Genomic DNA, 25,673 nt, shown 5'->3' with positions numbered 1-25,673 from the left:
CGAGGCATTTTAGAGGTGAGTGGGTGGGTGGCAACACAATAAACCAAAATGAGATGCGTAGTATTATACAACAATAGCGTCAAAAATGTCAGACGTTCAACAGGGATGTCATGTGGCAATTGTACGCATTATAAGCTACACTTCCCTTATTGGAGTACATGTTGAGAAGCGGCTTGCCATTTGTCGAAAAGAGAGTTATGGTCTTGACTAGCAACTGCGAGCCATAGTAGTATGGGCCCTTGCAGACTAAGGGGAATACCTCCTTTGTAGTAGTTGTCCTTTTGCCTAGAGCCCCCAGAAACTACTAACACATGAAACATAAGAAAGGTCAAAACACTATATTCATGAAAGATTGGCCGAAAATGCTTACTCCTTTAATATGGTGACCCTGTTCAAATTTATTGTTTACTCAGAGCGAAGAAACAGTATCTTGTTTTAATTATGCGTTGAAGGAGCGTTAGATGACAATTGCTGGGAGCACTATTATGTTACGATTAACACACACTCTGAAGTGTCATTTCACGGAATGAAGGTTTATTGAACTGTGGTAAATGTTATTCATAAGTTGACTTCTCGTAGCGGTAACGCCATGAACCGTCTAATGCGTAATACAAAGCCGCTGGAGGAAAGTGTGGTCGTGGCAAATGCGCTCTCCTTTTGCAACAATTTGGCCAATATTTGTGGCCGTCAAGAGTGCTGTTATCAAAGTCACTCGGTAGTGGGCACCTGAAATTTGACGAAATTGCCTTGGTATACTGAAGCCAAACACAAGAGTCGTATCTTTAACAGCGAAGCTGTTTAGGCTGTCGGTAACTTGTGCTCCGTCGTAAAAATGATCATCATCGTGAACTGGCAGGCGCTCTCTTTGTTATCTTTAAGTAAAGCTGTTTGAGCTATTGGTAACTTGTGCCCCGTCTTCCAAGCTCCTCAGGTGGGTATTCGCGCCACAGGAATTGGGCAAGCCCCACTACCGCGTACAGCAGGTGCGAATATCAAACGAAAACGAAAACGTGAAAAAGAAAGAGGAGGAAAGAGATAGAAAATAGACCCAAACAAAGACAGAAATATACAGATAGTGGAATAAATAGAAACGTAAAAGAAAAATACAGAGAAATAAAGGGAATAAACACAAAAAAGATAAAAGGACAGAAAAGCACAGACAGAGAAAGAGAAAGAAACAGATAGGGTGAGAAAGAATAAAATAGACAGCGACAGGTAGCCAGAAGTGTACGGAAGAGAAGCGCAAGTGCCGCTCGTTGCTCCTTCCGCTATATATATATATATATATATATCGGTTACTCCATATCAAGTGTACCAGGTCAATTTTCGACCATCTCCAACCATGCTGAAATAAATTGCGCTTGTATGTGTGAATGCCAGAAGTAGTTATTGAGCCGTTATATTTCGGGGAAAAAATGTGTTGACTAGAGGGCGCTTTGAACTTGGAGCACAGATGTGAAACTGTGTCCCACATAACAATTTATATAAAATTACTGGTTTGAGCCACTACTACGAAACACTTTTTTTCTTAATTTCAAGGCGCTGCTCTTTCATGATTGTGACCGTTTATTCATTTTTGCTTCAACTTTCATTGTTTTTGGCCTTAATGAAAAGTCGCAAAATGCTGCATGTTTAGCATTTCTTAGAAAGAGCAGCGATTATTCCGCGAGTAATATATTCACATTGAGGGCTTTGTAGGTTCGTATAGTAAGTGATAAAAATACTGCGGGATCGAAAGAAGAAACGTTGCCACAATAGTGTGAGAAATTTGGGAAAAAGAGCATTTTGACCCATATTGTGGCTGGATTTTCACAATGTAGCGTTCCAAGTAAAAATATGACTTTTACATGGTTGTGTAGTATGATTTGTGGGTATGACATACAGGAAGTTTGAAAAGAGTAGTTTTTTATTAGGTGAGAAAAAAAATCCTAACTGAACAGCCACAAAGTCGAGCGAAAGGTTCTTTAGCCTGGCCTTCACTGCATAGCACGTCAGCGCAGGATTCCAGCGGGGTCCTTCGTAGCAAATAGTGCAAGTCATACAACTGCTTGCCACTTCTTTTAGTATTACTGCGGTATATAACGTCAAAAATGGCAATAGCGCTGAAATTATGGAATGGTACTACCTCCTTGGACCAAACAAATTGGGGGACCCTTAAGCTTCGCCTTTAAGAGTTGAACGCGAGAGCGAAATCCGGCCCCCAGTGCGCACTTCAACCACTAAGGGCATATTTATAATGTGTGTTGTTACACACACGCGCACACAGACACACACACGCGCGCGCTATGTATATATTGTAGTGGTACAGGCACTGGTACAAGTTTTCGATCTAAAGCACTTCCCTGTGCTAGAGTCGAGACATATTTGTCACAATGCCTCACAGATGGCAGCACGTTATCCAATGTTTGCTATTTGCTTGATCAACGCCTCCTCTAGAAAGGAGCATGGCCTCCGAGACGGCAGGGACGCCGCGCGCTCGCCATCTCGGAGGCCATAAAAGGAGACGTTGGCTTGATATGTTTTCCGCTAGATGGACATAGTTGTCGATTTTTGGAGCTCTGAAAGTTCGCGTGTGTTTTTAGCGGCGATGGCTGTACTATCCCGGCTTTTTTCGAAGCATAGCGTCGCGCGAAAAACGTAGTTTGACGGCCTCGCCAATGCGCCTATAAATCGCCGAATGAGCTCATTTTCGTCGTGACACCTGCCGAACAAAATGCGTTAAGGAGACTTAACGTAAGACCGTAAGACCGTGTATTACGTAAGACCGTGTATCTTAATTATCAGAAGCCAAACACGACGCAGTAGAACAGCTCTGCAGGCCATTGACTACATTATAATCCTGCTCCTTTGGCCGATGAAGCGGTTGAATATTACCTGCCCTTTTTTTGGTCCAAGGGGGTAGTACCATTCCCTAATTTCAGCATTGTTGCCATTTTTGACGTTATATACAGAAGTATTACCAAAAGAAGCGCAACACAGTTGTATGATTTGCATTATTTCCCGCGAAAAGGCCCCCGCTGGAATCCTGCGTTGACGTGTTATGCAGTGAAGGCCAGGCTAAGGAACACTTGGCGCGACCTTGTGGCTGTTCAGTTAGAAATCTTTTTTCCTCGCTTAAAACACAAACTACTCTTCTCAAACGTCCTGTACGTCATACCCACTCTTCTCAAACGTCCTGTACGTCATACCCACAAAGCATACTACACAACGATATAAAAGTCATATTTTTACTTGGACTGCTACATTGTGAAAATCAAGCCGCAATATGGGTCAAACGCTCTTTTTCCCAAATGTGTCACAATACTGTGGCAACGTTCCTTCTTTCGATCTCGCAGTATTTTTATCACTTACTATGGGAACCTACAAATCCCCCAATGTGAATATATTATTCGCAGAATAATCGCTGCTCTTTCTAAGAAATGCTAAACATCCGGCATTTTGGGACTTTTCGTCAAGGGCAAAAATAATGAAAGTAGAAGCAAAAATGAATAAACTGTCACAATAATGAAAGAGCAGCGCCTTTAAATTAAGAAAAAAATGATTCGTAGTAGTGGCTCAAACCAGCAATTTTATATAAATTGTTATGTGCGACACAGTTTCACATCCGTGCTCCAAGTTCGAAGCGCCCTCTAGGCAACACATTTTTTTTCCGAAATATAACACCTCAATACTCACCAGCCTAATTTTTTTTTTCAGCATGATCGGAGATGGTGGAAAATTTACCGGGTACACTTGATATGGAATGACCCATATATATTTTAAGACAGTACGCCTCTTCTATCACTTAACGTCAATCGTAGTAACTCATAGGCTGTACAATCGACCTCCACGCGGTGCAGACTTTGATAAAAAATTTATTAATTTATTTTTATTTACAGTATACCGCGGTCACGAAGGACCACGCGGGTGGGAAACTATACAGTTGCAGATTTACAAGCACAAATGGAGCTTTAAGGCACGCAAGCTCACAAAAAAAAGGAAACAAAGCAAACCTCTAAGGGCGCTAAAAGCGCTGCGCGTTAGGCGGCACTCACGTGATATTTTTTTAAAATTTCCGCATTTTAAAGAAAGGCTGGAAAGAAATTAAGCACAGAAATTATCTTAGCATAGATGAAAAATTCCTGTGTTTCTGATCAAGCGCTACAACTTCGGTACTGAATACTTTTCGCTAGAGTTAATATTTAAAAAGTTAATTAAGCCATCTTTGTTAATTTCCGCACGTGGCGGACTGGAAAAAAAATATCCTGACGTGATCTATATTGCTCAGAACAATAGTGCGTCAATTTCAGATGCGTAGCGCCTATATATGTTTTTTTAATACTTGGTGCTTTCTTTAGCTGAGAAACCCGGTATATGGCCCTCTGTATAGCACCGGAAGAGTCTTCGCTGTTCATAGTTGTTTGTCCTTACATAAAGGTACCGCTTCTGTTCTGATGAAACAATCAGGCGCAAATGCAAGCAGCGCGTATCACATGTGTTTATATTCCAATATCATGTGTGTCGGTAAAAGATGACATACTGACAATGAAACCACTGGAAGTCAAATGACGTGATAGAAGCACTTTTCGCCCAATATTTCATACCCTGGTACCAGCGTTGATGTCTATTGCGTTGTCTGGTGATATTTGCTGGGTTAATTCTTGTTAACCTTTTACAGATTTACTGGTTAGGTACCTAGCTGAAATTGTCACTATATATATAACGGAAGTTTTTGCACTCCAAGGAAGATAGTGAAGGAAGTAGAAGTTCAATGCGTGAAATATATGTAAGAATGTTGCACCTTACCCGCTAATCGCCAACTGAGAATTTCCAGCGTTACAACACAAACTAACGCAGGGATAAGACACGTCCAAGCAAATCTGATCAGGTATACCATAATATCCATATTGACATGTATCTAGAAATAGAAAAGAAATACAATAGTGAACGGTCAGATGGACTAACAGAATAAGAAAACACATGTTTACTTGCAGTTTCATTGAGGAGAAGTGTGCCTGTATTGCGAAGAGTCGTTTTATTGCGAGATTCTTTGGTTATATAACCACTACTGCCGTAAAAGAATGTTTCTTTTTCACCCTGCTTGTTGTATTGCCACTTTCTTTCAAGAAACATTTGTCGCTTTGTAGAGAGATGCCACTATTGCAATGCAATCACTTTATGTTGTATTACCCTGCAGAATTTTAATACTTTGATTCTTAAGTTCTATGGTCTCCATAGAATACAACCGTATTGGCATGTTCGTCACGAGAATTAAAACCTTCACGATGAGCTTCATTGATGTGTTCAACTGCTTCATTGGAGTCGCTCATAATAATTTGACTGACCCGCCGTGATCGCTCAGCAGCTAAGGTGTCGCAGTTCGGGGTTGTTGGTTTAATTCCGTCCATGGTAGCTGCATCTCCATGAGGGTCAAATGCAAGAAGACTTGTTTACTTAGCTACAAGTGCATGCCGAAGTGCCCTAGGTGGTCAAAATTAATGCGCAGCCTCCCACTCCAACGGGTGGCATGACCACATCGTTGTTCCGGCACGTAAAACCTATAAATTATGATTACCACTATCGTGCTCTCTTCTGAGATCCGTCGCAGAGTTAACTTGGTTTTGGACTTGCACGCCTGGGCCGTGGTACAGTCAAACCGGACTATATGAAACTCGGGTAAACTGAATGATACTTTATATCTATTTCCGGACAAAACGTTTTAACTTCAATGTATAGGAAAATTTAGGGATACACTGAACAAATATAGCCGCAACACTTGATATATCGAACATCGGTCAGTGCGATACGCCCCAAGAGGTTCGCTCTTCCTCACAAGAAGTTGGCTTTTTTGCTCGGAAGGGTATTTTTCCGCATGCATTCGGGAGAAGGAGCGGTATGATTAGGAGGGCGGCGCTTAGAGCGAGTAGAAACTATCGCTTGCATCTCGTGCTTTCTTCTTCTTTGACTCCTTGTCTCGGCAGTCGTGCGGAGTCGCCATTCCCTTCTCAGCTCGTTTTGTTAACGCAATGGTTGCTGTAAAATGGGAAAACCTGGCTGTTTTCAACGGAGCTAGCGAAAATCAACACAGTCGAACATAGAGAAAAGAAGTCTGTCGTCGCCGCTTCCTGCAGCATCCCAAAAATTACGCTCAGTTTCACATTGAAAAACAACGCCAACATGAAGGCTAAGGCAAACTAGAGGCTTCCGACGCACGAAAAACACGCAGAGATGCGTATTAGGATGTTGAGTCGCTGTTTACATCGATACCTGATTTTCCCGCCTACAACCCGCCCCTAATATTACAGGCATCCCCAACGTGGTGTAGGGGTATTTGCCAGACGTGTCTAGAGGAAAGGGTATGACAATGCACGCGACGGCATTTTCACGTTATTCATGTCATGACCAGGCAGTAGGAACCAGACCAGACCCAGACGGCTAAATAGATAGATATACACGTAGATAGAAACGCTCAAAGTGCCTTAGATTCGGTAAGAAATGCTTCGCATTTAAAAATCCTCGCCCATTGCTGTAAGCAGCCTTCCGTGAAGCCGTGCCATGAAGACAACTAACGCACCGAAATTCGTAATCAAAACAAGGTAAATATTTAAAAGGTTTATATCGAATTATACAGTATACCGAACGAATTCCTATTTTAGCGAGTTCTATATATGCGGGCCCAACTGTATGGGCAACTTGACAGCAAGACATTAGCGACTGTGCAATGTCCTCATCTGCTGCTGACCGCTTGGTCGTGGCGTCGTATGATGGCTGCCTCGCGTTATTGAGGCGCTTTACATTGCGTAGTTCGTTTATTGGGTCCCAGTGGATCGCAGAATGGCAAAGCCGTCAGCATTATTCGCCAATAATCCTCTTCATCTGCGCGGAATCTTCAGAATATCTACGAACACCATCTGCACCTCCGTCCATGTCTGCTTTTAGTTACTGAGGTGGGTTCTAAGATCTGTCCGTAGTGGTGCGGCTGGCACACCACCGGCAATGCGGTGCGGCGTAGAATCTTTGCCACGGTGAAAAGGAATCTCCGTGTTTTTCACTGTACTGCTGTCGGAGTTATCGTGTGGTCGTACACCTCGCTGTGGAGGCGGCGAATGGATGGCGAAACTGGCAGCGCCGGCAAGCATCGCACGCTTCTACACAGTGGTGGCGATGGTCCGGGCGTGTCATATTGTGGCCTTTTCTGGGGCATAGCGCTGGCCGAGAGGCGTGCGAGACGGCGTCACCGGCGGTCGCTGTGGCTTTCACCGGAATGTCGGCGGTGGTGGGTCCTGATGCGGATGCGCAATGGTAATACAGTAGCGTGCGGCGGCGGCGTACCACTTGGCGTCTGCCTGAGGCTGAAGTGGTTCAAGAGCTCCCACAACGGCTCGATCTCACTTAATTTCACTAAATATAACAGGATCCCCAAAGAGCTTACAACTTTTTCGTTCCATAAAGAAAAGAAACTGACTTTCTTCTCCACAGATGTATCAGCATCGGCGTGAAAGAAAAATCGGGCCACTCGTTCCGTGAACATCGCGGTTTTTGTTTCGGAGCTCCACTTGGTGATTGAAGACATCTTGGGGTTTTTTTGCTTGCGCTCGTAAAGTGGCTAAGACGCTGGTCCGGGACAGTCCCCACGTTGTCACCTTAGACATTAGATTCCCAAAGCATATCCTGGCGGTTTCCTATAATCAGAGTAGACGTACCACAGCTGGTCGTCCCAATTGCTAGGGTTAGCAGCACTCTCGTACTTTTCTAACCACTTTCTGGGATGTTGACATGACTATGTACTTTCTGAGCTGCTGCTCCATGACTGCTCGCCACCTAAACAGTGGGCATCATCCTGGGGGCTGTCTTCGTGTTCGGCTTGCTTGGCTCATCAAGTGGGAGCCCGTGCAGCGGCTAGCTCTATCGTCCACCAGGGTGATCCGGCAGTACGCGTGTTTTGAGGTAGAACCCGTCTCAAAGATTTAGATGATGAAACCCGGTCTAAATTACAAGGATATGTAAGTACGCTTCTCAATATTGTCACGTGGTCGTGATCTTGAAGAACACAAAGCTCAATTATCTCAAGATAAAGCATTGCATTGGGTGAAATTTTGCCCAGAAACAGAAGTGACTCACTCAATGCGACGATAGACTCCAGCACAATCGTCGGTCGTCAGTAATATAATCTTTGGTGAAATCGCGTTGGCTTTTAATACATGCATGAGTGAAGTTGTCAGCTTCGATGCTCGCGTGCGTCTTAGTTTCTTAGTAAACTCGACTACATGCGTAGCTTGCGCAATCCTATCAGAAGAGTCTCAAACAAAATGAAAGGTTCCCAGACGTTCCGGGGCGGCTGGAATTCTAACAGGCCACTCAAATGACAGTAAAAAAAGGAGGGCGTGTGGCAATATTTTGAATAGCTATGGCAGCGAACATTATTCATAGCGAGCATCTCCATGTGATTTTTGAACACGGAATTGTTCTATGCCGGGGTCCACGAATTCTTCACTGACATCTTATGCGTCACAGAATTGACGTCGGTTAACTATACACGAACAGATGACAAATAAAAACCAGAAGAAAATGTTTCGTTGATTTAGATGACCTGCAATCGAACACACGACATCTCAGCCGGCGAAGTCATGCGCCTGAAACTCTACCCACCGCGCCACCAACGTGCATGCACGAGGCTTTAGAAGCGCGTATTATTCCTCTCACACGTCCCTGTATCAGTAGTGTTTGCGGTGCAATGTCGCCGTCTAGAACCCGTGAATTGAAGTAGTGCATCATGACACTAACGAGTGCCGACAGGGCACGCTTACCGTAGTTTCAGCGCAACCGAGGCTTTGTTGTGGAAACACTACGGTCGGCTGCAACGCTTCGTACGCGATCATTCGGTTTGGTGACGACGCAGTACGTGATTTGCCTATCGCGTCGTCTAGTCGTGACAACTTGTCGACAGAGTAATTGACCTTGCACATGTACCAACGGTGTTTCTCCGCCGCCTGCTGCTCCGAGTGCGATAGCAACGGCTAATGAAACTGCTGCAATAAGCGGCACACAAAGGAAATGACATCGACGGGCGAACGTCGTGCAGTGAGTGATTTGGTACAGCGACAGACACGCCAGCGGTTGTCGAAACGCCTTCCCGCGTTCACCGCTCAAGCTATGAGCTCTGCCTCTCGCGTTACTGAAGCGCTGTGTGGCATATGCATGACACATGCGTATGTTACCATGCTACTGAGGAGCGCACGCCTTGGTGTTTGTCTCGTCAGATGACAGCGCTTTGAGTCAGTGCATAGTCGAATGTCAGCGTTAATTACGTGCTTGTTGACACTATCTTTGCGCAGAGATTCACCATATGCTGTGTCCGGGTGTATGTTAACTACTTAAGGAACCACAAGGGTAAAATCAAGATCATGGACGTTAGTCCTCCGAATGGAGATGTGTTGCTAGGCGTCAACGTTGGTGCATCCGCGTCCAACTGGTGCTATAGCTGCCGAACACCAATAGACATTGTGCAACTTTCATAAATCAGTGTACAATAAACAGCCATCTACTCCTGTGGAGACACGTTTGGCTTTCGTGCTATGCGATTTCCTATGACGGAGCGATCAAGCATGTTTTTAAATGCAAGGTTAATTTTCTTATGGCCATGATATTGCATCTCGTATGCTTTTGCTACAAACATTGGAAGCTGAGTAATTTCCCGCTGTCTCCATACATTAACAGAGCCTAAATAAGAAACATTAGGGTTTCGCACTACTACAGCTGGAAGAATCAATAGATAGTACCCTTTGAAGTTCAAGAAAACGCGGGAATAAAGATAGCGTGATACAAAGAAAAATTGGGAGCTAGACACTAGTGGCGCGAAAACTGGAAATACCAGAGCTGATGGCCTTGCTCTCCTCCTTTACCTCAACCTCACTTCCCTTTCCCACCGCTTTGCTATAGCATTGTATACATGGCTCTTGAGGAATTGCTAAATTTTGCTAAGATATCGATTAGTTTTGTTGGCATTGGTGAGATTTTGCTTGAATTCTTCCCTTTCCTTTATCATCATCTTGACATCAATCGTCCTCATCTTAACTCCTTGCTATGCTGTACTACACAAGTCTATGCAATGACTCACAATCTCCATTCCTTATTTCTCTCCTGCTCACCCTAACTTCCCTTTCCCACCCCCTTGTTACTTCAGAACGGTATGGCTGGTTGGAACGCAGCCGTTGCATTCGTTGACGAGGGGGCGTACGACAGGCTTCTCTCCGAGCTTCTTCTTCGGGTGTCATGTAATTTTGTCGCCGGCCCAAGTTTTCCTGCGGTTAAAGTGACCCCACGCCCAACAAATCGGCGCAGCGTGAGAACGCGCGGCCGGGCGTACGTGTTCGGGGAGCGAAGCAGTAGATTAAGAATATGACGCAGAGAGTGCGCGCCGCCCGAGTTTCTGAACACGATTTTCCTAGGCAGGTCAGCTTAAATAGCTCATCTGTCGAAAGATTGGCCCGCTCTGTTCATTCGTTCGAAGTGGCAGGCGATAGGACATGTCATAAAAAAAAAGAGAAACCTCCAGCGGTGAAGGTAGCGGAATGAAAGATCTGAAACAGACCAGGCAGGCAGCACAAGCTCTTTCGCGTAAAGATTGAAATATCACGAGAAAAGATTCTACTACACCTTTATAGTAAAACAAAACGTGCAAAAAGCTGATGAGATATACTCACATTTCCCAACTATATTGAGAGGCCAAATCCGCCTCCCTGCAGATATGTCAAAGATATTTTGCGCTGTAAGTACTACTAAGACAATCTGCAGCGCACTCCTGTTCATGGCTTGTTTGTTGTACTGAAAATGGAAATAATGAAAGAGTGATGCAGTAAAGGCTCAAATGGTTGCAAGATCACTGGATAGACGTTTCTATGTGTTCTTTGCGTGTTCCAAACACAATGTTGCACACAGTCATGCTGCTAAAGCGCAGTAAAACCAGCTAAGGTGGGGAGCATGTCTCTAACAGAGACACTGCCTGTCCGGCAGTCAACATATAAAGGTACTTGAGCCAGCCAATAAAAAATTATAAAGGTGTTTGACCATGTCCGTATATAAACCAATACTAAATCGTCAGCGTCTTACGAGCCCCATCTTGCCATGACCTCATATAACGTGTCGAACGCAATAAGTTCAGAGATACTCTTTAGCTTTTGACTCGCACTAAATTTTGCATCTGCACAGCATTGATTTCTGAAAATATGCTCGTTTGAGGCGCAACTTGCCTTATTCACGCACAAAATGTGCCTCACTCTCGATTTGTGTTTCATGGGATATCACAGTGGGGAAAAAATATGCAACAAGTTAAATGTTGTGATATCGGCAACGCAATCACACAAACCAAAATATGTATTGGTGAACTTGCGTTATACTATATATTGTAAAAAGAAAAAGGTTTGGCTAACAAATTCCGTGAGCATTTTACTAATCCAGTAGACGGTACATATGATTTTGAAGTTTTTGGCTACCTTCAGAATTCTACACAGAATTTGTTTTTTAGCGCACCAGCGGATGAACATGAGGTAATTAGTATATTTACATGCATTAGCTTCAGTAAGCGTAAACACACCTCTGTTTAAAATGATAGCTTCCTATTTTTGTTATTGACATATTCACTCCTAATATAACGCATGCATGCGAGCTTGCTTTAGTTATCTGCACTTTTTATCAACGTACGAAAACTGCCAAGTTAATTGCAACACATAACAAGGTAGAGATGAATTACTTCGATAACAACAAGTATATTTCAATACTACTAGTTCTCTCTAAGGAACTAAGGAAATTTCGTTCGTTAGCCTGCCTAAATAAAGTTAATCCTTTTCATGGATTTTTCCGAGGCCGTGGATACATTAGTTTGTCACATCGCCGCCAAAATTTATGCTACGCAATTCGCTGGGCCGTATTAGAATTATTCGATGGATACTCGGCCTGCTGGCATCAGTCAGCATTAAAGAAGGACTATTCGCACTAGAAAAATCTAAGTTTGGCGTATCAGAGGGTAGGTTTCATCGTCATATACTTCGCAACTTGCTACACTTCCCATCGCTGGAACCAATTAGCCCATGAATTGTGCCCGCTTAGCACTGAAAAAGCGCATTAGGGTGATTCCACGAAAGATCGAACAAACGATGGTTGGTCGACCTCTCAAATTTATTTCAAAATTTTATATATTATTGTCTCATGAGTGGAAAGAAGAGATCCGCCATTTGTTTTGCCGAAAAAAATTTTTCGAAGCACAGTAAATCAATAATGACGAAGAGGTGGAGTGGAGCGCTCATCCGCTCCGCTGTTCTGGTCAAATTTCATTATGAATTGCACAAAATATATTGAAGTTAGGTAGCTGAATTTTTTCTAACTAAATATGTGCCTGTTTTTGCTTCTGCTAAGGTATTTTTAGTTTTTATGTGTGGTGTAGGTGTTTTTATAAAAAACCTCAAAATTGGCCCAGGGAACGTTATTTTCTTTCTTTGAAGGTCTTTGTCTCAAAAACGCCTTGTAGCAGAGCGACAAAATTTCGGCGTTACGTTCTTCGCATAGTTGCCTACCACACTGCCGAATCTCATAATTATATAACTTTTCAGTAAAGAGATACGATCGGGCTGATTTCAAGAAAACACCGAACAGTGGAAACTTCTGACGACAATTAAAAAAACCCATTTTTTAAATTTCTTAAACTTTGTCCACTTATTCTCCTCCACATCAGCTTTCACAATCATTGAAAACATGTTGCATAATTTCGTTGCGCTAATAGTTACGGCCCCTCCAATTAGACCCTTAGGCAAGGATTGGCAATTCCGACTTCTTGCCCAGCAAGTGTATAAAATGCAGGCAGGACTTGACTTTTTTTAATTAAAATGCCAGCACTACCGAAAAAGGTGTCGGCGGCACTGAAGACGTTAATTTTGTAATTATTTGGTCACTGCAGCGGCCACGAGCGTGGGGCTACCAAGCAGGCGTGCGCGCACCCGAGATACTCGTTGTAAGAGACGGCGCAGTGAAAGCTCGTTTTCGCGTCCTCAGACCGATTGAGTTCGAAACAGTAACACCTCTCGGGTGACTTGAACGCACGTGCACTGGAGCTACGCTCTTTTATCCGCCCTCTGTTTCCATCGCAGCTAGGCGCTGATAACACGGCGGAGATGAATGCAAGATGAAAACTCTATAGGGGAGCTATGAGCGCTCGCGTCACGCACGCTGCTTCCAGAGAAACGGCGCTGCACTAGTTGCGATCAGTGAAAAGCATGAACGTGGCGCTCCAGTGGCAATAAAAATATGGAATGTCAAAGGAAAGGAAAGCAAAACTATCGGTAACCGGATGCGCTTGCCTATCTTAGATGTCGGCGGCAGACGGCCTGAACTGGCCGCGCGTTCGGTCCGCTGTTCACACTTTATTCGGTGCCGATAGTGCTTGCGCTTTGCTCTTACACTACTCCTCCTGTGCGTCTCATGGCGAGAAAGTATAGCTCTGAGTCAGTGTATTGTGGAGACTACCTTTCGAAGCACAAGAAGCCTAATTATTGCAAGAGAGAGAGAGAGAGAGAAAAAACGTTTATTTTGAGCAAGCGCACTGTGCGCCCAAGGTGGGCGGCCTCCTTTATTCGAGGTAGCCGTGGGCCTTTGCCATGTCTCGTGCGCGTTGAACCAGGCTTCGCTGATTCTTCAGGTCTTGGTCCGATAGCTCGGCCTCCCACTGCTCTTCGGTTAGTGTAGCAGGTGCTAGGGCCTGTACGCATCCCCGTACCATATGGCATAGAGCGTCCGGGACATGACAGTAGCTGCAAATGTACGAGTGCTCAGTCTGTGAGATACGGCGAAGTAATATACCGTGAACTTAAGTGTTTATTTGCAACTTCGTGAGTGTTACTGCCTCTTCCCTAATTAGGCTGGGGAGAGCTGGCGGATAAGTTCTTCGGCCTAACCTGTAGTGTTGCAAGATGTCGCTGTACTTTTTGGGTACATCATCTTTCCTCCTAAGTGCGTCCTGTGGGAAGGCCCGATGAACATGAGCTCGGGCGGAAACGTCGGCTGCCTCATTTTCCATGAGGGACTCGTGACCCGGAGTCCAAACGATGTACGTTTCTTGTAGGTTCTTTGCTGTAGCTGTGAGTATTTCTAAAGAAGCCAAAATTTCAAAAGAGTTACAGACCTAGACATCCATGCTTTGAAGGACGTTTAACACCCGCAAGATCAGTGACTGTCAGTAAGACGGACTACTTGTACTACGCGTGCTTTTGCTAGGACTGCAATTAAATATCTTCACGGAACGCGCAGTTGAACGATGACATTCTTATGTCCCCTGAAAAAGAAATCGACGTCCTTAACCAAATCACTGCGACTACCGGTGCACGTGCGTTCAAGTCACCCGAGAGGTGTTACTGTTTCGAACTCAATCGGTCTGAGGACGTGGAAACGAGCTCTCACTGCACAGTCTCTTACAGCGACCATCTCGGGTGCGCGCGCGCCTGCTTGGTAGCCCCGCGCTCGCGGCCGCTGCAGTGACCAAATAATTACAAAAATTAACGTGTTCAGTGCCGCCGACACCTTTTTCGGTACTGCTGGCCTTTTAATTAAAAAAATTCAATCCTGCCTGCATTTTATACATTTGCTGGGCAAGAGGTCGGAATTGCCAATCCTTGCCTAAGGGTCTAATTGGAGGGGCCGTAACTATTAGTGCAACAAAATTATGCAACATGTTTTCAATGATTGTAAAAGCTGATGTGGAGGAGAATAAGTGGACAAAGTTTAAGAAATATGAAAAACAGTTTTTTTTTAATTGTCATCAGAAGTTTCCACTGTTCGGTGTTTTCATGAAATTAGTCCAATCGTATCTCTTTACTGAAAAGTTATATAAATATAAGATTCGGTAGTTTAGTAGATAAGTATGCGAAGAACGTAACGTGGAATTCTTGTCGCGCTGCTACAAGGCTTTTTTGAGATAAAGACCTTCAAATTAAAGAAAACAACGTTTCCTGGGCCAATTTTGAGCTTTTTTATAAAAACATCTACAGTACACATAAAAACTAAAAATACCTGAGCAGAAGAAAAAGCATGCATATATTTAGTTAGAGAAAATTCAGCTACCTAACTTTATTATTTTGTGGCAATTCATAACGAAAGTTGGCCAAAACAGCAGAGCGGATGAGCGCTCCACTCCACCTCTTCGTCATTATTGATTTCATGTGCTTCGGAAACTTTTTTTTCGGCAAAACAAATTGCGGATCTCTTCTTATTTTGAAATAAATTTGAGAGGTCGACCAGCCGATCGTATGTTCGATCTTACGTGGAATCATCCATTATTAGTAGTGTTACATCCAGCCGACCTACAAGTAGGTATAAGTTATGTCGCAGACAAAGTATACTTACAATTTATCGGTCAGACAACGTTCCGTTTACTTACATTGTGCTGCTATGGACTGCGGCGTAAGATTGCGTAATTTTGTCAACTTAGCTGCTGATTTTATACGCCCTGGCACCACACGTTCCACCAGAAATATGCTGTATATTAGGCTCTAGTATTGCTGTAGGAAGTGGTGCCAATATTATTATGGCGAAAGCCTTAGATGCCATATCAAAGGCGGAAATTGACCACCGGCGTCTGCGTCAACACAAGTGACGCAATATAATCATCACATGGTGACGTCACCACCCTGTAACGTCAGAATGACGTCACACGGTGGTGACGGCATCATGTGAGGTCGCCAAAAATTTTGATATCATCGTGACGTCAGTATGCCGTCCCATAAGGACATCGTCACTTGACATCGTCGCTTGGCAAAGAGGGTTCGATCCCGGAGGCAGTGCAAAACTTACGTTAGGTGCAAAAAGATGTGAGTGATTTATTTGCAAGCGTATTTACGTAAAACATACAATTAATCGCGGAACATATACAGCGTGGTGCATTTATTGTTCGACATTAACTACCAGGTAGTGAGGGAAATTAGAAAATAAATTCTTGACAGGAAATGAGCGACTAAACAGTGAGTGGAATGTAAAATTTTCGTTGCACTAGAATGCTACTTCGACGACAAGAAGTTCCGCGGATGAGCTATTTTAATTCCGTTTCACAGTTGCACAGCTTGATATGGCGTCCGCTTTCTACACAAGACCTTTGAACACCACATATCCCAAATAATTGCGCTACTTAGCCATGTGGTCACGCATGGGATACCGGACATCTGTGGTTATCTGAAAGACAATAAATATAATGGTTTGTCGCTCTCCTTAACGATCGTGTTAATAGAAGACTGATTAATAGAAACGCTCTGCTAGGCGAACGCTCAATCGCAGCGCAAGGAATCGAATGGAATTCAACTATTCTAGGCAGAGCATGTATTATATATAGCACACGAGTGACCCTGTGCTTTTTTTAAATAAGTGATGTTCTTAGCACCGCCATAGGTAGACGGGAACAATCTTGACAAAGATACAGGGCTAGTAAATTAGAGTGTCCTTGTTAACAGCCTCGTAGATGCGTGTTCGCCTCTCGCAAAGGAAGAAAATTAGGGTGGCTTTCGGTGGATGATTTCTGAAATCAGCTCACAGCTATCAGTTCATCTTTGAAAGCACAATTGACAGTTAACCCTTTGAGACCCTATGTACACATTGTGCACATCACTTGTTTTTACTAGTTTATCGACTGGGCGCTAAGAAATAGCATGATGCATTGATTTTTGAATGTATTGAACCTCCTGCATACTATATTTGTCTTTACTGAAATTCATTTTCCAGTGTACCGTTTCATATGATCACTTTGCTGAAGGCACTACCACGTTCGACAAGTCGTTCGACGTGCCGCTTCCCGCGAGCAACGTAAAAGTATCATTTTTTTTCATTAAGCATGGACAAAACCGGCAACGAATTCGCACCATGTTTCTAGCCTGAGATTTGATTCTATATATGCAAAAGCGGATCATGAATGACTTCAAAATAAATATATATTTATTTACAATTTAATTGGGAATAATTAATATATATGATGACATTATTTTTTATGACAATATCGAATGCCTTCAAATAATGTTGTATCGGTTTGACGCATTTACAGACAGCTCTTCCTATGAGACCTATGCAAGGGTTAAGCCCCGAGTACCCGTCGCATTTTGTTCTTGAGACGTACATTGCAGCGTTGAAACGAACAATACACAAAGACGCTTGCAGATTTTGAAATATGACAAGTATATTTTCTGTACGTCCCTTACTAAGCAGTTACTTCGGTATCTTGCGATGCCCCCTCCGCTTACGCCTGTGTGAGGGGCACTTTTGACGGTCATGTGCAGTGAAGCCAGATACAGCGCTGTCAGGTAGCCGCCGCGAGTGTTCTCGCCATTGAAATGCTATGAAAACTATCAACTCTATGCGATGGTGCTGTGTGGCCTACATGGCTTCAGGTGCATGGCGTGGCGAAGACAGCCGAGTGCGCAATGTTCGCGCCGAAGCATTTTTTTTTGTAGTGTGATGAGGAAGTCTTGATATAGCCGATGACGTCAGCAGCAGGGTGTTCCTTTGCTAGTTGGCGCACGACGGCACCAAAGAATTTCAGCGGTAAAGCCCCCAAGCTATTTGCCTGATACTCACGATGAAACGGGTATTTCTGCTGTGTACTGTAGTACCGATGCGGCGTAAAAAATCACTTCCAATCGTAAAAAAACATTAGGCAGTGTACGCCATAAACTCGCACTTTACAACCTTTAACAACTGAAGCGACAGAACCTTAAGAGCAACACGTTAATATGCATTCCATGCTTTTTCTACAAATCGCGTACGACTCGAGATGACCAGTAGGTGTAAGTCGCTGATGAGAGTTAATAATAATATCTTGGGTTTAATGTCCCAAAACCACGATATGATTATAAGAGACGTCGTAGTGGAGGGCTCCGGAAATTTCGACCACTTCAGGTTCTTTACCGTGCACCTAAATCTAGGTACACGAGCCTCAAACATTTTCGCCTCCAACGAAAATGCTGATGAGAGTTATAGCCTGTGGTCTACAACAAAGCTTGGTACCGGGGCATGCGCCGTTCTTTATCTCTATAAACAATCTCCGTTCCTAACTATCCTCTGGCATACTGTTTCGTCGACTGTTTTCTTATGTTAGGTTAGGTTTGGTTAAGTTAGGTTACAATAATGACAAACAATAATTACTGCCGAGTATACTAACCAGCTTGAATATGATGTTGGATCACAGCGGACGTGCACTTATGCTCCACAACAAATCAGTCTGGCAGTGTGCAGCTAAGTGTTTCTCTCGCAGAAATGAAACTTCAGATATTCACGCAGCGCGGAAATATCATCACTACTTGATAAGATAGGGAGTGCTGCATTAATACCGAAATTGAACAGTAGCAATTTGATTCTGAAAGTCAAGCTGTGCTGCTTTTAATCTGCTTTTGAGCATCAGGGTCTTGTTTTACGGCTTGGTACACGTAATGTACCTTATTTTATATGTACGTCACACAAGCTGTCTCACTGTGTAATGAGGTATTCCTGGAAGCACATTTATTCTCTGTTTCTTTTTATCGCATGAGTTCCCCGAATAAGATGACAGTTTGCTGTGTAGAGGGTCAAACAAAAGACTTCAGGTTTTTATGAAATTCATACAGCGCGCACACGTTTTCACTTTGTATTCATGTACGCCTGCTATGTCTTCCGAAAGAGCAAATACTTGTACTATTTTTGTATCGCACAAGCCAAGAAAGTGCAGGCTCAAGAAGGCCAGAAACGCCTTCACTGACCCGTATAAGCAGTTGGCATAAACGTCCTCAAAGCTTGTAAAACCCATTAAAATTTTCAGTTTATCTTCCCTGTGCAGGGCTGACACTGCCACTTCAAATGCGTTCAGTATGGGATGCGTTGAGAAAATGCGTTGAGTATGGGATGCATTTGCAAAAAAGAACACCTCTTGATTTTAAGCGACGACGTCATCCGTTTTTTCATAGGCATGCGAAAGGGGGGGGGGGGGAGGCAGAGGTGGCGGTCGCCACTTCATAATCATCTAAAGGAGGGCGTCGATTCTGTCCCATACCTTTACTGAGTCGGTGCATTGACGTCAACTTTTTACGTGCTCAGGGTTATCTACGTGCTCAAGGACTCCTGATACTGCATTCAAAGAGCTGCTTATTTGTAACCTTTGGCAGGCCGTTGGCAGGGACCAATGGCTGGCCTTTGTGAGAAGCACGTCGTGGCTTCATTCTCATTTTTGCATCCATTGCGGAGCTCGTTCTTTTCGGACTCGACCAATGCAAGGGGGAGAGGTGGCTGAGGTGGAAATTGCACCCCCCACCGTTAATAGGTCCCTGCGCATGCCTATGCGTGCTGGCTTTGTACCCTGCATTGCAAAAGGCTATATTCAATGCGTTTTGTCCTCCTGGCTCGCAATGAGCACGGTTGTAGTCATATGTGAGTCACAAATGTCCTCGTAACTTCAGAAATATTTAAAAGAAGCAAGCACTAGCAAGACAATATGTTGACATGGTGCAGGTTGTACAAATTGGCCGTAATACCCCTTAACTCTTTCAGGCACCGTAGTCAGCGTTGCTGAACACCAAATCAACATTTTTAGGCAGTGCCACCTAGCTGCTTACCTAACAAAGAAGTGCCTACTTTTCCCTTTTAGTCTTCTCTGAAAGCGCAACAGGTGGTGCCATTTCTTTAGGCACCTTCATTCTTGTTGCTAAGTATCAGCCTTAGAGGCAGCATGTCGTTTCCCGCGCTGGACCCGCAAAGTTTTGACAACCGCGAAGCTACGTGAACTTCGACGAAGCCTTTCTTGGATTTAACACGCAGCGCAAGAGTATATCTTACTGGACGTGCTGGTAAAAATTGCGCTATGGACAAGCTTCTCCGCATATGGCCTCTTTTTCATGGTGGTAAGCTACGCTAACCACCATGCATGAGAGGGTTTCGACGGTGGTCCCACAAAGTACGAGCAAAAATGCGACATAAAATTACATTTCGGTGTGGTGTACAAAGTACCGGATGTCTCTGTCGCGAATAATTTGATCTGATTGCGGACTGCCACCTGACATTCTTGATATTAACAGTATTACCCCATTTGGCATATTAGCCTATTGTGGACGCCTCAGTGGCTTCAAAATATTGTGTTTGAAAGTAATCCTTACGCGCAGCAAAGAAAACAAGCACTATGTTCCATCAGCCAACAAGGTGCTCCCAGCAAACGTGCGGGAAAAGCACCACCAAAGGCGCAACCATGAAGAACAGTTCGGACCAGAGCCTCTGGTTTGGACGTGCGTTCCCTACCTGCAATACGTCACTGTGCCTTCGAAGGGTAAAAACTTTTTAGAATACCACAAAAGGGTAATTTTCAAAGTGGAAAGCGCAGTGTTTGCAGCTACATAGCAAAGGACCACATGCGACATATGTACTGTGCACAGACTCTTTCTGCATGGTGGTCAGCAGCACTGATCACCCCGTGGGAACTTAGTACAAGCAGAATTTTTTGTTCACATGTCCTATATGTATTATGTATTGGTCTCTCGCAATTCGTAGATCAAAATGTAATGCTTAAGGGGACAGGGTAAGCAAAAATATCGAAAAAAATCTTTTTATTTCTTTTTGCGCAATTCGAAATCTGCGGCCTTTTCTGAACCAGAATCAGTCATTTGTTTTTCCTAGTGCGACTTCTTTTTGTCAAAAAATGACATATTTCAAAACTTGTGCGGCGGCCTGCCATGCCTCCATTCCTTACGCAGCAAGGGATTCCTTGTAATTCAAGCATCAAAGTCTCCGGGAGAGGTTACAGTTGGGAAGCTGGAGTGCATTGGGATATCTTAGTGATGCCATCATTGACAAGCTCCAAAACTATTATGGTTTGGCCATTATAAGAAATATAACCGACTTGGAGGACATGCGAAACACTGTCTGGGCCACATATTTTCACATGGCATCAAATGATACCAATCGATCCCACGGCCTTTGCCCGAAAGACGCCGACACCTGTTCCAAATTTAACCCCAGTTGAACGGTGAACGGTGAACGACACGTTCATAAGGAACGCCTTCCAGCATCTGTTCTTCAGGTTGTGAAGCTTAATTATCAGCAGCTAGCTAATGCAGAATGACTTGCTAAATGCCGCCATGGGAAAACTAAAAACCCCGACGAGTCGTTCAATCATGTCGAGTGGGAGCGCGCTCAAAAACGTTGTCCTGGAACACCAAACATTGAAGATACGCACTCTCGATACTGTGCTCACTTTTAATGATGGCAGTATAGCCTTGGCCAATGTGATGAACTTTGGAATTTCACCAGGGCGCTCTACACAGTGCAGGGCCTACGCGTCCGCGACCTGCGTCGACAGTCCCTCGCTAATATGGATGCACAGCTGGTGACAAAGGAGGCTCGCCAGGCAAGACGTGTCAGCACAAAAATAAAACGTGATATTGGTGACGAATATATGGCTGGTGCCTATTGAAAGGGTCCGTCGATTTGCCGTTATTTTGTTGTACTTTTATAATAAAGCACATTTTCTACTTTAAACGCGATTATCTCAAAACATGTTTTTTTTTTGTACACTTGTTCCTTTATCTCAGCAACCGGAGCCTCTAAGAACATAGATTTCAGCCACCATTTAGATAACGTACTAGGGAATATACTGAAGCGGAATTATTATTGTGTGCGGAAGTGCTTTTGTTCAAGACATCTAATACTCATTACTAAATGATAATTAGGTAAGTGAAGTAAAAAAATGTACAAAAAATGAGGATTACAATTTCCAACAATAAATCTGCTTCAGTAAGAAGAGGAAAAGCTACTGATTGCAATGATAGTAAAATAATAACTGTAACTCCTACACTTATGGAGAAAAATGTACATAAACATTGCCTAAAATAGAGGGTGGGTATAGGTCCTGCCCTGTTCCCTTAAAAAGAAGACAACTTGTGTAAAAGTTAACGACAAAAAAACAACTTTCCCAGTTTCGGCCTTAATCCTTTAATAGAAGCGCGAACTGCAGCGATTTGTGGGCATATACTGCAGCGAAAGAAAAAGTACCATAATGCGTATTTGTAGCGTTAGCTCTTGTAACCTCTTTCATAGTGTCAATGTTTTAGGGATATAATTTGATAAGATAGTCTACTACCGTTATTTGGATGACCAGTATGGTGGCAAAATATGTGCTTTCTAAATGTAGGATCGCGTGAGTCAGCGGGTGCGATAGGGTGTATTTCCAGCGTGCGACCTCAGGACATTCATTTGTCTTGTATTCTTGCCTTTCCACTTATTGGATACCAGAAGCCACAACGTTGAAACGCAATTTTGTACTTGGTGGGTAGAACGAAGGTCTGTTTGGCAGAAATACCATTTTTCCTAGATTAATAGGTGCCGACTGGTGTCATAACTACACAATTCCTTTACGGTATGATGACATCTTTTCTCTTAGAAATACGCATGACAGCAATTTTGATGCATTATAGGAAGAAGCGGACATTTGACCGAATCGCAAGAACGTTTGGTATATTGTTACAGTCGTAGTTTGGGCAAGCAAACAAGCAAGACAACCTTGCGATAGCGACGCATAGCAATCAGATGAAAACGCTGGCATAGGAATATTTTGCCCTGAACTCGACTGGTCTTTTTAATTACGGTTGCCTGATTTTCTTCCTGTTTTTCTAGCCGAATTTATGGCAATAATATTAGCTTTATGCAAGTTGAGTATTTCAGTCAGAGTAGTTGCAATTCTAACCGACTCTTTATCTGTATGCTCTTCTCTTCCTGCGTCTGGTGAAACGCCCATACTAAAGCTCTTTAAGGTACTCGTTCACGCTCATCTTCAATATATTCATTTAATATAGGTTCCAGGACACAAAGGTTTGATCTGAAATGAAATGGCTGATTCTTTAGCAAAGGCGTCGCTTTTGGCGCCGATTATTCGTGTTTTCCCGCTGACAGCTTACATCCCGATGGCAAGATTTTGCTAACGCACAGAAAAAGTTTCTCAGACTCAGCATTGACAGCTTCTCCAGAGTATAAGCACCTCTCATTTTCCTGGTGCAGCGATTTATCCACGTCAAGAATAATGGCAGTAGTCATGACGAAACTTCGTTGCCGCGTTAGCTTCCTCAATTTTTACTTACATAGAGCAGGTTTAGCGATTTCTCCACTGGGCCTCTTCTGCAATCAGGAGGAAACAATCGGTCATTTCTTTTTATCCCGTCGCCGGTTCACGACATTGAGGAACAGAATCATAGAACCACCTCGTCGAAAGCTGGGCCTGGAAGTATCAGAACCGGTTATACTTTCTTTTGGGGCCACCACTAGGGGATACAGCCACAGGCATGTTTTCTTTGCCATTGAGGAATTCATTCGACTGTCTAAAAGAATATCTATCTAAATTCTGCCTGTGTTAAGTATTTCATTACCAATAATTGAAACATCAATTCATTATATTAGTTAATAATAGCTCCTATGAACGACACCTTTAAGATAATATTAGCAAAATTCACCCTCTACTCGGCCAATCCCCTGCATTGGGTATGAGCCATGCACAGAGGACAGCAACAACAACAACAACCTCGTTGCGAACTCAATGCCGCTGATGCTACCGCTGCGTCGCGTCTCAATAAACCCCGTTCGTGGACGTAACAATATGTATGGCGTCTGTCTACGCGTATGGTGAAACGGTGATGGCATTACAATGCGATAAAGCTCGTTATCGGGACCGCTTTCATTGATTACGTCGTGTGTCTATTTTTATACATTCCTTCCACAGCAATAATGTGGCAGTCGGTGTTTTATAATGGACTCTACTACTGATGCCCAGTAGAGAGGTAATTCTGCCTGTACTTTGGCGAAAATCTAAATAATGACTGCGAATAATCGCACCAATATTCGTGTGTATTATTACTTCAAGGGCTGAGAATAGCCCTAACATAACATAATTTATTTCATATTTAGTGCTCGCGCCTAAACAAAGCCCTCTTTACGCGACATTTGTTTTCAGAAAAAAATAGTTGTGTTACCTTCGAAGCGGACGTGTTTATGAATGAATATATTTTATATGCAACGTTCATTCGTCCATATGAATTGACTTCTTGCATTTAATGATAATCCATTTTCCTTAAAATTTTATTCGTATACAGCGCTATGGCGCTACTTGAAGAACGCTGCTCTATAGATTTGCTCCTGTGGTACCCAGCACAGTATTAAGCATAAAATGTAACAAATGGAAGCTGCTTAGTTTTGCAGAAATAGCAAGCAGCTTATGTGTGCGAGAAACAAAGAACCGCCTATTTTGCTACAAGGCCTTCACTGCACTTTTACACCCGGAAGTTTGGTATTTTTTTCTCCCTGGCATATCATAGTGCAGATGACAATGAAGGACGGCACATACCTTTTCAATAGGTGTATTTAACTGTCACAATATTTGTTCAGCACGGGAAACTGCGTGTTGACTTCACTGGGACTTTACCACAAGCGACTTCGACGAGATGCTCCAGCCAGTGCCACTCACCTGAGAAAGTCTCTCGAAAACTTCAACAAATCCAGAGAGCATTTTCTTATACTTTATTTTCCATACAAGAGATCTATTGTTTCATTTTTCAGCTTATGCAGCCAACTGTTCGTACGAACCTATGACGCAATGCTTTAACAGCTGCGAAAAATATGTACCTTGTTCTGCGTCGTGTAACGGTGCAGGTTGTCTAGCACACTTTAGTCTTTTGCCATTTCAATACTAACAACACTAAGCCCTGTTTAGCCCTGTTTGTTAGCAGTTTCATTGTATAAAATTTCATCGAGCTATTGTTTTGAGTGTCTGTATAACACAGTATGAAGTTGTGTGTATATATTATCTGTAATAAACTGTTTTCCTCTCTTTCTCTATGGGCATGAGTTCCCGATCTGTTCCGATCGCCTTCCAGTAGCTGGTAGTTTTCGGCAAATGAAGGCGATTCCCAAGTTGGCTGCCACGCGCATGGGAGGTGATATGTTGTTATTGGCTGCTTAAAAATAGGAATGGATATACAGGAAACGAGCCCAAGTGGCTAACGCTGACGCTATCACGATTCCCCCTTCTGAGCGAAGCGGACATGAGCCATTAACCTTGTGTTCTTTCCCGCTGTAGAAGCACTATCACTTTCTTCTAACAAGATATATGCGGAAACTGAGAAAAGCCACGCCTTGTTGAAAGTGAAGTTTTTCATTTCGGAATGTCTGGCCTGACAGACTGCCAGAAAGTGACATTGCACCTTACTTTGTCCGGCGAAAGGAGCTCTCCGTATACCCAGGCTCTGTTACCTGGGGTACTAGAGTAGTTATTGCAGAGACCTTGCAGTCAATTGTGCTACATCATTTGCACGAGGTGCACCCTTGCACCACTCGCCTGAAAATTCTATCGAAATGTCACGTGTGGGGGCTAAAGTGGAACGAACTGATTGAAGGAGCAGTGGGAGGCTGTTGAACTTGCCACCCGAGCAAAAACGCTGTACCAGCCATATCACTCACGTCATGGGTGAGGCCTGCCAGACTGTGGTAGCAAGTGCACCTGGTATATACGTACTGCAAACAATACGGGTTTTTGGTTCTGGTGCATGCCCATCCTAACTGGGTTGACGGGATACACATGAAATTGACCACCGCCTCGCCGGCGGTTTAACAGCCCCGCAAAGTTTCGCAGCTTTTCATTTTAAGAGAATATTGTGACAGACAATGCTCCTCAA

The 25,673-nt window shown here is 43.6% G+C and overlaps 1 long non-coding RNA gene across 1 annotated transcript; it reads right to left on the bottom strand.

The window, feature by feature from the left end:
• Window positions 1-518: 518 nt before the first annotated feature.
• LOC119399319 (uncharacterized) lies at window positions 519-24,477 on the bottom strand. The gene is made up of 5 exons (XR_005184788.2): window positions 24,347-24,477; window positions 23,091-23,227; window positions 10,683-10,803; window positions 4,786-4,897; window positions 519-726 (listed from the first exon to the last, which is right to left on the bottom strand). It is a non-coding gene; the product is annotated as an uncharacterized LOC119399319 (long non-coding RNA).
• Window positions 24,478-25,673: the final 1,196 nt, after the last annotated feature.

The sequence above is a fragment of the Rhipicephalus sanguineus genome, chromosome 7 (assembly GCF_013339695.2).
Source record: "Rhipicephalus sanguineus isolate Rsan-2018 chromosome 7, BIME_Rsan_1.4, whole genome shotgun sequence".
NCBI classification, from domain to species: domain Eukaryota; kingdom Metazoa; phylum Arthropoda; class Arachnida; order Ixodida; family Ixodidae; genus Rhipicephalus; species Rhipicephalus sanguineus.
Note: the sequence above shows the minus strand (reverse complement) of the source record. Positions and strands in the feature narration are given on the sequence as shown.